Source organism: Mus musculus, chromosome 5 (assembly GCF_000001635.26).
Source record: "Mus musculus strain C57BL/6J chromosome 5, GRCm38.p6 C57BL/6J".
In the NCBI taxonomy this organism is placed as follows: Eukaryota; Metazoa; Chordata; class Mammalia; order Rodentia; family Muridae; genus Mus; species Mus musculus.
In genome coordinates, this window is record NC_000071.6 from 106,062,002 (window position 1) to 106,072,687 (window position 10,686).

General features: G+C 44.2%; 1 non-coding gene across 1 annotated transcript; it reads right to left on the reverse strand.

Annotated features, from left to right (window-relative positions):
* Positions 1-10,325: 10,325 nt before the first annotated feature.
* Gm25672 lies at positions 10,326-10,432 on the reverse strand. The gene has a single exon (XR_003956134.1). It is a non-coding gene; the product is annotated as a U6 spliceosomal RNA (small nuclear RNA).
* Between the last annotated feature and the right edge of the window lie 254 nt (positions 10,433-10,686).

The following is a 10,686-nucleotide window of genomic DNA, read 5'->3' on the forward strand; positions in this document are numbered from 1 at the left end:
TTGCCCCAGAGCTGCACTGTTACTATTTGACCTGTGTCCTAATTGGAGACACCTCCAGGGTGACCAAGGCAAATGCCTGGGACCAGGGGCTCAAATAAGCAGTGGACCAAGGAGCAGAGTGAAAACTGCCTGAAGTCCTCGGTTCCCTTCCCTCCTGTGACTGACTTTAGGTTCAGTGGGAATTAAATACGGTAAGCAGCACCCCCTTCTCTCTCATACACACGCACACAAACACATACACCCACACACATTCTTGTGGCCAAGAATAGACATTTTATATTGTGCATTCTTTATGGTGGGAGTTTATAAAATTTCACCAGTTTATGAAATTGTTTAAAATCTAGGAAATTAACAGGAAAACCAGAGGGGAGTTCTTGTATTGAATATTGGCAAAATACCAGTTAAAGTGTTCTTTTGGGTAAAATGAGTAATAAAAGCTGTCAAATGGAAAATGGGTTGACTGAAATTTATTCTCAGTTTTACACTGGGTCTTAATCAAAAGCTTATAGCTGTGAGGGTTTTCATGACAAAATATGAATATGTTCAAGTTGCATTGGTTGCAGAATTATATCAGATCTAACCGATGTAAATGTAAATTTATTCAGTGGAAACCCCCCACTGCCACAATATAATCATTTGCATGTACGATACTGGTTCAACCTTTCTCAGTTTTTTCCTAAACTTCTTTAACTCTCCCCTTCCAAATGCTGTCATGCAGTATAAATACCAACACTAATACAATCAATCTAATTGAGGTTTATAAGCTAAAGAAGATTTTTGATAGCTCTATAAAATAATAACTCCTATATTATGTAACCTACAGGTGTACATTTTGATCACGATAACCCTTAAGGTTTCCTTTTTGCTTTTATTTTTTGTAGCTAATGGGCAGATGGATTTTTCTGTGTTATATTTCCAGTTTTGTTCTAATGATGTGGCTGTTTTCTTGTTGACGTCTTCTCCCCTTTATTCCTACCCAGTTAGGGAAACAATTCTGGAAAAGACTGGGACCGTTAAGTATTTAGAAGTACAGTGAACCAGAAGCTGGTGGTCCTCAGGTCTCCGGAGACCCCAGCTGTCCAGTGACCCCAGCTGTCCAGTGGCCTCAGCTGTCCAGTGGCCTCAGTTGTCCGGTGGCCCCAGCTGTCCCGTGGGCCCAGCTGTCCGGTGGCTATGCTTCAGAGAGTGGTATGAGGGCCTGGGTCAGTATTACTGGACCATGAAGGTTTATGATTCTTTGATGTTTATATATGGTGTGTGTGTTCTGGGTTGTAGCATTCCTGTGTAATTTGGTGACTTATATCACATTTGTCAGTCTGTGAGAATGGCATGGTTAGAGTCAGGCCAGGGATTCTGGCAGTGTCTTAGCTCTATATCCCTCCGATGCCTGTGTCTGATGCTATTCTTTATCTATCCTTACTGCAAAGCCAGCTGCAGGGAGCTCTGTAACTGTGGTGTATTAGGGGGATAGAATCCGCTGTTAGGTCCCAGGTGAGCCACAGCAACTCATTCAAGTAACAAGACCTCACTCAGCTCATGGCTTCAGACTGGCCATTTCTTGCTCCACTAGAGCTGTTTTCCTAACGTTAAGTGTTTTTGCCCTTTCGCTAAGAAGACTTTGAGGCTTTAGATAGTTAGTTCAGTTCATTTTCTCAATTGTTTCAACTTCCTAGAGGACTGTTGGTTCGGAGTCAGGACCTTAATGATGAAGGCAACAAAGGAAAGCACCAACCTATGACAACAATGTATCTCCTGAATTTGATGCAACACATTAAAGCAGAACTTGTGGGCTATCAAGGTGGCTCAGCTGTTAAGAACACTGGCTGTTCTTCCAGAGGTCCTGAGTTCAAGTCCCAGCAACCACATTGTAGCTCACAACCATCTGTAATGTGATCTGGTGCCTTTTTCTGGCTATAGGTGTACATGCAAGCAGGGCACCCCTACATGTCAAACAAATACAAATACACAAATAAGTACATTTTAAAACAGAACTCTCTTCCTACCCAAGAGAAAGAATTTCTCTATTCTAGGAAGGCTTGTGGAAGCCATGTCTCTCAGATGTAAACACTCTTTGTTTTATCTCCACAGTGATTTTTCTATTGGCTGATCTTGGTTTCTGTCTTCTCTTTTAGGAGGTTAAAGAATGCCACTCAGTAAAACAGCTTGCATGCCTCAAAGCCAAAGTTATGCATAACTTTAATTTTTTTAAAGCCTACTTTTAATGATGGTTCTTAAACACTTTAACCTCCCTTGTAGCCCACCACCTACCAGAGGTAGTGGGAAAGAAAAGATATGGGGGAAGTAGATCTATTTAGAAAATTTTTTGTTGTTGTTTTGTTTTTGTTTTAGCAACTCCCATCTAAGTTGTCAGGAAATCAGTAGTTCAGTTCACAGCAACGGCAGCTTGATCCACTCACAAATATTTCACAAATGTATCAGTTGTCTAGTTTCATAGAGCTGGGTAGTAAACGCGAATTAGCAGCAGTGGTATGACCTAGCAGAGACAGCCAGGTCTCAGTCTAATCAGCTTGAGTCAGCAGAAGCGCCCTGGGCCAATGGACACAGCAGGAGAAGGCTTTGGCTACGCCTCTCTCAGCACAGTGAAGAGAAGATCCGTGAACTTAGGAGAGAGGCCTTGCCAAGCTAGCTCTGTAAGCACAGCTCTCCTCACACTCTGTTGAGTCCTATTCCTACTCCCTCCAAACATCACCTGTCCTGCACGGGTCTTGCCTCACCATGTGAGTCTGACTTAGCAAAACTCCATGTGCATTTGTCTCAGCTGACATCACTCTGCCAATCAGCCAGAATCAGCGGAAGCAGCCAGAAGCCGCAGCACACCACCAGAAGTTTCTTGGTGCATTTCTCTCTATGGAGTTCTGACAAATGAAGCTCAACTATGCAATGTAAGGCGAACTAATACATGTGTGTCCTTTCACTTGATTTTTTTTTCCAGCAAAACATCCTTCCACCTGTGTCTGCTTCACTGAAACGTTCCTTTACCTGTCTGCTTTAATAAAACATCCCTTCACTTGTGTCTGCTTCAGGAAAACACTACTTCACATGTTTGCCCCAGCAAAACACCCTCCGACACAACTGACTCTCCACAGAACCCTTATGTTTCCATGTCAGTTATGACTCTTTTTCCCTTTGTATTATTACACAACCTGTGCCCTCACACAGGTGTTTCCCACACTTATACAGATGCTTTGCTGCCCATTCTCTTCCAGTAGGTTGTATTCTCTGGAGTGAAAATGTAGCCAGCTTTCCTGGCTGTGTTTCTAGCCCTTGTCAGTATGAAGTCAGGAGGTGTGTCTGTCCATACTGATGATGCATGGCTGAATGAGAGAGGATGAAGGTAGGGTCTCCATGCTTGCTCCTTCTGAGGATGCTCAGGAAGAAGAAAATGGGGTTCACTGGCTTTATTGGGAATATGGGAAACTTCTTGGTATGACTCTAACATTCACCTTTCAAATGTAGGGCACACATGAAGAGCAGGGCCAGACTTCCCAATAGAGGCTCTCACCTATGCAACTCCAGGTCCATGCAGCCAATCACTGACTAGTAATATAGAACATTTCTGATCATAAGGATCTTCTGGGACTTAAGGGCAGCTGCCTTGAGTGTGGCTTCAATATGGACAGGAGGTAAAGGATAGGCCATTGGAAGTAAGGGATAGGCCATTGGGTATGGTCGGAATGGAACTCTGTGGAAAGGTGAAAGAGTTTAGCTTTGGCCTGGCCAGGAAACTGCCCAAGAAGTGAATATGCTTGTCTTTCTGGATGAAGATCACCTCTTGTGGTGTGTGTGTGTGTGTGTGTGTAGTGTATCTGTCTGTCTGTATGTCTACAGGTATGCACTTGTGTGTGCATGTTTGTGTATTTGTGCATATTCATGTATATTGCATGTATGTAAAACTATATTCATGCATGTGTAGGTCAAAGGACAACCTGAGGTCTAGTCTCTCTTCAGGGACATCCTTGTTCCTTTTGGAAATAGAATCTCTCACAGGGACCTGGAGATTGACAAAGTAGGCTGGCCAGTGAATCTTAGGACTATATACCTGGTGTGTATTTGTTCATGTGTATGTGGGTTCATGAGTGTGTGAGGGTACATTGAACTTGTGGATGCATATGTGATGCATATGTGTGTGGAGAGCAGAATTTATCCACCTTGCTTTTTGAGTCAGGATCTCTCCATGGGACCTGAGCCTTGCGGATCAGGCAGACTGGCTAGCCAGTGAGCAGGGCTGTTGCTGTGTCCGGCTCTCCAGCACTGAGATTTCAAGCATGTGTCACCACACTCAGAGGTTCATCTAAGTTCTGGAGATTAAAGTCAGGTCCTGACACTTGGGTGGCAATCAGGTCACCAACTAAGCCATCTCCACAGCTGGGAAGTCACCTTTGCATCTCAACACTGGCCATGAATGAAACTCAACCCTCAAGCGTGGGATTGGTTAGGCAGATGGGGTAAAGAGGATCAGAATATGGAAGGTAGGAAAAGACAATTTCTGTTTTCACTGGACTTATGGAAACCTAGAAGATGCAGACTCAAAGATCCTTCATTTTAGTCTATCCAGCATTCGGGGGAATCCTGTGCTCTCCAGAGGCAACTTCAATACACCTATGAGGTGGTATCTTAGTTAGGGTTTTACTGCTGTAAATAGATACCTTTTATAAGGACAACATTTAATTGGGGCTGGCTTACAGGGGTCAGAGGGTCCATCATCATCAAGGCAGGAGCATGGCAGCATCCAGTCAGGCATGGTGCATACAGAGCTGAGAGCTTTACATCTTCATCTGAAGGCTGCTAGCAGAATACTGACTTCCAGGCAGCTAGGAACTAGGAGGAGGGCCTTAAAGCCCATGCCCACAGTGACACACCTACTCCAAGGCCACTCCTCCAAATAGTGCCACTCCCTGGGCCAAACCTATTCAAACCACTACAGGTGGTCCCTCTTAGAATGAAAACCTTATTGCTTTGTTCCTAAACCAGCTTAAATCATCAGGTAATTTAACAATATTGTCTGACCCCCCCCCCAAAAAAAAAATTGCTTCTGAGGAAAGTATTCACATTAGCACTTGCTCCCTGACTGACTAGGGCACTGCCTGCTTCTTTTTCCCCAGGGGACAGGGTGAATTTGGCCAGGGAAATTTGGAAATGAACCAGAAAGATGAATGCACTGGGGGATGTGGGTGGAGCCGAGCCCAGCAAGTCCTGCTTTATGCAGGAGCAAAACTGACAAGGAGAGCATTCCAGCACTTGTCCTTCAACGCCTTCTCTCCTGATTTCCATATTTCCCACCAAAGGTACATCTGCAAGTTCGGCTCCGAAAAGCGCACATGCTAATTTTCCTACAGATCTATTATGTATGAATGAGAAAAGTCTATTCTCTTCTCGATGTGTGGAGGATTTGTGCATGTAACCCTCCCATTAGTGTTAATGGCAGATCTATGCATAATCGCCCTAACTCCCAGAATCCAGGGCGCCTAACTAAGCCACTCTCAATTACTTACACACACAGTGACAGGGAGCAGGGAGCAGGCTCGGGGGCTACATTTCAAGTTTTTATGTATTAGTGGTCCATGTCCAAAAACCGGTACAAAGGATGTAAGTAGGAAAGATTCGCTCATCTCAGTTCCTGTAAGACATGTCATGGATTCTGTTGGCTTAGATGTCTCCGTCCCACAAGACTGGGCTGGTGGAGACTGGAGGCCATGATGCCCTGGAGGTGAAGTTCAGAGAATGACCTTCCTGTGGACCCTGTGGCTTTGTGGTTTCTTGTGGTTCCTGGGGTTTCAAGACTGAATGAAGAAATGAATGGGTCAGGTCAGACATGATTATGCAGCTAACGACTCTCTGATTTCAGCCTTAGGTTTGAGTTTGCAGTTACACACACACACACACACACACACACACACACACACACACGCACACAATGATAGGGAGCATATACTAGTGATAATGAAGCTGAGTTGTAGGCCTGTATTTCAAGTGTGTGTGTGTGTGTGTGTGTGTACATGTGTGTGCAGGTGATTGTGCTTATGTGTGTGGTGTGTGCATGTTGAGATGTTGAGGCCAAATACTGAGACCAGAGTTCTTTTATTTTTTTTTTCAGCTTTTCACCTTAGTGTTTGGACAGAGTTCCTCATTGGACTTGCTGTTTCTATAGACTAGGGCTTCCCTCCTGCCTGTCTCCATCCTCATAGGACTAAGTTTACAGATGTGCACTTAAATTTTATGTGAGTGCTGTGATCTGAACTCAGGTCATTGGACGTGTACAGAGTACTTTATCCCCTGAGCACTCCAGGACTCCTGGCTTGGGAGCCACTAGCTTCTATTTGTCATATGTACTTCTTAGGTCCCAGGATCCTGAACTGCCACAGCTAATTCTTCCATTAACCTTACTTCCTTAGTTTATAGCAAATTAGCTCAGAATCAGAGAGTATAATTTATGTCTATGATCTCACTGCCAGTATAATAAGTTTTGAAGTTACCTATATTTAAAGATTTATTTATTATTATTTTAAGTATGTGTGTGTTTGTATGTGTGTGTATGAGTGTGTGTACATTTTTATGTATGTGTGTATATATGAGTGTGTATATATATGTGTGTGTGTGAGTTTGTATGTAAAAGTATGTGTCTGTGTGTGTGTGTCTGTGTGTGTGCGTGCATGAAAGTGTCTGCAGTGGTCAGAAGTACCTGGTCCCTCCCAGGGACTGGACCACCAGCCAAAGGATACATGTGGAACGACCCATGGCTCTGGTCACATATGTGGCAGAGGATGGCCTTGTTGGACATCAGTGGGAGGAGAGGCCCTTGGGCCTGAGGGTTTTCGATGCCCCAGTGTAGGGGGATGCCAGGGTGGGAGGATGGGAGTGGATGGGTAAGGGAGTGCCCTCATAGAGGCAGGGGGAGGGGGGATGGGATAGGGGTTTTCAAGACTGGATGAAGAAATGAATGGGTCAGGTCAGACATGATTATGCAGCTAACGACTCTCTGATTTCAGCCTTAGGTCCAGAAAAGTGTGGACTCTGCCAGAAAAGCAAGCAAGGTAATGGTGAACTGGGTAAAGTGTGTACACACCCATGCACGGCAGTGTTTACTACCTCTGGCACACCAAAAGAACTTCATTTCACTGAATGTTCTTTTAGATCGACAGACAGATAACTCAAGTTCTTGCTTGACCGAAGTTGATGTCTCCCTCATGATTCCAAGAGCAAAAGGCTTTTGATGCAATTTGAAAATTAATCTACCCTGTGGCTTGCCCGAAAGGCTGTCACTTCCGAAGCCTACATGCTCTGATTCTACACTACTAATAACTGATAATCAGTATATTGATAATCAGTATAGTTAAACAGATGTTAAAATTTGTCTTACCCCACCTCCACACATTGCAACCCAGAAGCCTCATCCCTTCTGAGGGGTGGCTAGGAGCCAAGAGAAAAATGAACTCAAGAACAGGCTATACTCCCTTGCATCCGAGGCAACTGGCAGCAGGATGGTCAGCCACTGGTAGTCTTACTTCATGGCTCATGACTGAGTGAGTGCGGAATGGGAACGTGGTTTGCAAAACAGCTCAGAGCAGCAAGGCAGCTGAGTAAGACTGAAGTTTTGATTGCTAGTATGGAAGGTGGTATGCATGGTAGTAAGGTGGTGCACTCCTTCCTTGGAAGAACTTCTGAGATGGTAAATTCTGCCAGTTGACCAGTTTCCTTAATTTACATGGATAATAGTTTTAATTTACTTGATGTTGGCATATTCATCCTAGTATATGGAAATAATTGAAACATTGTGTCTAGAAAAAGGATGGGTATATGTTCTGGAATGTGGGTGCTTCTCATAGATTCTAACTGTGAAGGTTCCTTGCTTAGCGCGTGTGACTCTTCAAGCCAGTGGCAAGAGCCCTGTCAACATCCAGTGGTACATTTTGTTTTGGAAGGACTTATTCAGTTGAAGTTCATTTGGACATTGACCATGAAGACAGGACACAATCTGCAGGTCTGTCTCTGTGTACTGGAAGGATTGAGGCAGGCAATCGAGGATGTTTGCTCATTAGTGAGTAGAAAGAGTCCAGTCCTCTATAGTTACCCTGCAGCCTTGGGTCTCTTATTCATGTCTGGGGCTTCTCCACTGAATCAGTAGAAGCGGTGTTACGCTGTGACTGCAGTGTGCAGTGCGCAGTGTGCAGTGTGTTGACTACGTTGGCAAACTCAAGAGTAGCAAAATGGAGCCACGTCCATCAAAGCAGAATGGAGGGAAGAGAGAGTTAACTCTATGAAATCGTTAACCTAAGTGAGTTTCTGTTTATTTCTCCAGCTGTGGGGACAGATGTTTGAAGTTGCTGTGCTACCATCATAGATCTGTCTGTCTTCATTTCCCTCCGCTTTGCCTGAGTATTTGGAAGCTCTTAGATTAGGTACCTGTTTATTTCTATTCTTTTTCTCTTGATAACTCGACCCCGATCAACTCTTGTGAACTTAGAGAAACGATATGCTTGTGGCTAACTTTTAGAAGTCCCCTTTCTGTTGTAACGATACTATCCACAAAAATGCCTGTGAATAGCTTAGAACTTTAAAGGCTGAATGGGATCATATTTGCAAAGTACAGAACCAACAGACATATTGTAGTGTCTACTCAGACCTTTTCATATCTTTGTATGTGGCAGTGATACCCATGATAGCATCAATGGCTTTACTCAGAGGAGGAAAAATGTCTAAATAGCCTGCAGATATGTCTCTAAAAAGTGCCTTTACAGCTTGCTGAAGAGATAAAGTTTCTGGAAAACAAATTAGACCTTAAAGGTGAGTTTCATTCCCTAACCAATTCTATGGGACATATTGCTCTTATCTGATTAGAACATGACAAACCAAGATGTTGTCTACTTACTCTACATGCTTCTAAAAAAAAAAAAAAACCAAACTTTTGATTAAGTTTTTTTTTTTTTTTTTTTTGAAAATTTCATACATCCATACTATACTGGCTAGTTTTGTGTCAACTTGACACAGCTGGAGTTATCACAGAGAAAGGAGCTTCAGTTGAGGAAATGCCTCCACGAGATCCAGCTGGAAGGCATTTTCTCAATTAGTGACCAGAGCAGGAGGTCCCCTTGTGGGTGGGAACATCTCTGGGTTGGTAGTCTTGGTTCTACAAGAGAGCAGGCTGAGCAAGACAGGGGAAGAAAGCCAGTAAAGAACATCCCTCCATGGCCTCTGCATCAGCTCCCGCTTCCTGACCTGCTTGAGTTCCAGTCTTGACTTCCTTGGTGATGAACAGCAATATGGAAGTGTAAGCTGAATAAATCCTTTCCTCCCCGACTGCTTCTTGGTCATGATGTTTGTGCAAGAATAGAAACCCTGACTAAGACACATACCATGCTTCACTCCCACCCCCACCCTTCACATCTCTGTGTCTGCCATCTCATCCTCCTCTCTACAAGCCCCTTACCAGGAATTTGTGTCTGTTGTTTGAGGACCTGAGTTTTAGCAGGGCAGACTGTAGGACCTTGGAAAGAGGCTCACTGTGTCCTCCCTCTCCCTATTGACCTCTGTTGTATTTTGGAGATGCTCACTGTCTCCCATTGTGTGACCATTAACCAGCCCACCAGACTCCAACAGGTAGGTTCTAAACCTGTGGTCATAAAGGTGTGTTTTCTTCTAGAAATTGTACAAAGGTTAAAAAAAAACCAGGTAAAAATAAGAGTTCAAGGGTAGATATATTTCACAACATTGACTAAATTGGTTGATCCTCCCAGTTTCTTGAGATCCTTGAGAAAACCCCCAGAGCAAGTTGTCTGGTCTTCAGCGCCATCCACCAAAACTTAATATTATGGGATGCTTGGGCAGAGAACAGGACAGTGCAGCTTTGCCTTCAGAGAGCTGTTTACTGTGTAGCATCTAGGGTTCTAGCTAGTGGTCAGGATCCTGAGTGCTATGCAGTTAGGGCTAGTATACATTCTTTGGCCTCTTTGTCTGCCACATATATCATTTGACTGGATACTTTACAGTGCTAGGGGATGAGAAGGAAGCCAGGATGAGAAAGAGAGATGCTGAAGTTGCACAAGGACTAGCCCATAAGGCCGGTTTCCTTTCCTTCTTCCTTAGCTCTGGAACCACACAGCACCCCTGGAGGCCATTAGAACCTCAGGACAGGAGTCTGTTTTTTTTTTTTTTTTTTTTTTTTGGCTTTTCGAGACAGGGTTTCTCTGTATAGCCCTGGCTGGCCTGGAACTCACTTTGTAGACCAGGCTGGCCTTGAACTCAGAAATCCTCCTGCCTCTGCCTCCCAAGTGCTGGGATTAAAGGCATGCGCCAGCACACCCGGCAAAAAAAATATGGAACACTTCACGAATTTGTGTGTCATCCTTGCGCAGGGGCCATGCTAATCTTCTCTGTATCATTCCAATTTTAGTATATGTGCTGCCGAAGCGAGCACAGGGCAGCAGTCTTTAGATCTGCCTTAGCTTTGCCTGGGGAACATTTGGAAAAACTGCAAAAGGGAGATGGGAACTTAATCAGCCTCTGTCAGAGCCTCAAGAACTTGTGTTTTCCAGCCTGGTGACATTACAAACTAGGAGGGCAAGGCCCTACAAGACCATGGGGTTCACAAGCTCCCTGTGGGGAGAATGAAGGATAGTTACTCACTGAGCAAGTGTTCACTTAAAGCCGAGTTTGTGCATCACATTGTAG